The sequence below is a fragment of the Myotis davidii genome, unplaced genomic scaffold (genome assembly GCF_000327345.1).
Source record: "Myotis davidii unplaced genomic scaffold, ASM32734v1 scaffold247, whole genome shotgun sequence".
Lineage (NCBI taxonomy): Eukaryota > Metazoa > Chordata > Mammalia > Chiroptera > Vespertilionidae > Myotis > Myotis davidii.
In genome coordinates, this window is record NW_006299593.1 from 2,382,326 (window position 1) to 2,385,007 (window position 2,682).

Here is a 2,682-nt window from a genome sequence, read left to right on the forward strand (position 1 = left end):
CTCAATCACTGAGCTACACTGGCCAAGAAGCATCCCTCTTTATATCCAGTAATAGTTCTTCCTGATCGTCCTTTGTGCTACTTTTGTCTAGTATTTTCCTTCTGCATAGGTTATAAACCCCAAGCAGGTTTCGTTCCCTACCTCTAGTATCAGGTGGCTTTTACTTCTACCCCTAGCCCCGTGGTAGCAGCTCTTTGCCTAGGACCAGGGAATAGGAGAGCTTCCTTCCTCTCCTCACCCCCTATGTCAGAAGCATGTGACTTTTGCTTCATATGATAAGATCTGGGAAGAATTGGATTCCATGCCTGTGCAATACAGTGGGGAGAACACTCCCAAGTCTCCTACTTCACCCCCAGTCTGCTCTTGGTAGAAGCTCATACAAAGGAGCTGACAAGTATGGACGCCCCTTGGGTCTGGAGTTTCCAGGGATTCTAAATTTTCATTCTAGAACCACAGTTGGCCCTCAAGAATTCATTAACATTTCAGCTCTTGTCTTCTCATTTGTTGTTTTGGCAGCTCCTTTCCACCATACTGTACCAAAGGTGAAACAGTTCACCTCTCCTGTTTCTCCTCAGAGGACCTTCCCACCCCCTGGAATTTAGTTCAATTGACCAGGTTGAGACCTCAGCTTTCTAATAGTTTCAAAATATTTAATGACCTTTTTTAAATCTTTGTCCAACTTTTTCTCATTACTAGTATGTATACAATAACCCCTTGTGGCTTCTTTGTAGTCTATAAAGAAGTGAAGTTTTATTATATTTCTTTATTGAAACGGAATTTAGGAATTACCTTAAGCTGAAATGTGTTAGATACAACTATACTTTCATCTAAATATGTAGAAAAGCTCTCACACTGAGCAATCTAATACTTTGTTCTTGCTTCAAAAGCAACATTTAGGAACCGGTCTTACAGCCATCTAAAATGTTTCCATCTCTGAAACCTTGACTCTCGCAGGCACAACTGGTGTCACCATCCACCTAGGTCTTCTCTGTTCTTCACAAGGGCCCTCTAAGGGAGCCCGTGCCAATATTATTACCCCCCTTACACACCTTCTCTCATTCCCCCAAATGAGTAGGGGTCAGGTCAACTGCATCCAACTCCAGGTTGGCCACTTACTAGCCCATGTACTTGGGAAGCTGACTTAAGCATTTGAGCATCAGTGCCCTCAGCTATAAAATGGTTGCTCTTCTCTCCTAGCCTCCATTCCTTTCCATTTTTCTTTCCTCCACTCTGCTTCCCACACCTCTCCCCTCCTTTGCCAGAAACAGCGGACTGCGGGCAGGTGTCCTTATGTTCTAATCCTGGCTGTGTAACCAACCAGGGGTGTGACCTCAGGGCAGTTATTCAGGATTCTGGACCTCATTTTCCTCATCTGTAAAATGAAGGGATCAGAATAGACCTTGTCGTTGTCTCTAACCTCTAGTCCAGCCGTGGGCAAACTGCCGGATCCGGCCCGTTTGGCTGTTCTATCCGGCCCGCGGAGCCGAAAGAGCGGAGGGCTCTCTTGCTCTCCCCTCCGCTCCTTCACCAGCAGCAGTGTTAACATGGCCTCCTCTGATCCCATAAGACTCCTCAGAGTCATCCCAGACGTGGCCAGGAGGCCAGGCCTTTCTTCCCCACATCAGGTCATCCCGGCGAGAGGAGCGGCCTTGGGCGAGGCAGCCCTAGTGAGGGACAGGGTGAGAGCCCCCCCCCGTGTTCCCAGCAGCTGGTCGGTGGGTCTGTCAGCCTGAAGACGGAGCCTGGGCCAGCGCCACAGTTTTACTCTGAAGACAAGACTTTCTATTTATTTTTCTTTTTTAAAAATATATTTTTATTGATTTCAGAGAGAAAGGGAGAGGGAAAAAGAGAGAAACATCAATGATGAGAGAGAATCATTGATCAGCCGCCTCCTGCACACCCCAACTTGGGATTAAGCCTGCAACCCAGGCATGTGCCCTGACTGGGAATTGAACCATGACCTCCTGGTTCATAGGGTGATGCTCAACCACTGAGCTACACTGGCCAAGAAGCATCCCTCTTTATATCCAGTAATAGTTCTTCCTGATCGTCCTTTGTGCTACTTTTGTCTAGTATTTTCCTTCTGCATAGGTTATAAACCCCAAGCAAGTTTCCTTCCCTACCTCTAGTATCAGGTGGCTTTTACTTCTACCCCTAGCCCCGTGGTAGCAGCTCTTTGCCTAGGACCAGGGAATAGGAGAGCTTCCTTCCTCTCCTCACCCCCTATGTCAGAAGCATGTGAATCATGCTTCATATGATAAGATCTGGGAAGAATTGGATTCCATGCCTGTGCAATACAGTGGGGAGAACACTCCCAAGTCTCCTACTTCACCCCCAGTCTGCTCTTGGTAGAAGCTCATACAAAGGAGCTGACAAGTATGGACGCCCCTTGGGTCTGGAGTTTCCAGGGATTCTAAATTTTCATTCTAGAACCACAGTTGGCCCTCAAGAATTCATTAACATTTCAGCTCTTGTCTTCTCATTTGTTGTTTTGGCAGCTCCTTTCCACCATACTGTACCAAAGGTGAAACAGTTCACCTCTCCTGTTTCTCCTCAGAGGACCTTCCCACCCCCTGGAATTTAGTTCAATTGACCAGGTTGAGACCTCAGCTTTCTAATAGTTTCAAAATATTTAATGACCTTTTTTAAATCTTTGTCCAACTTTTTCTCATTACTAGTATG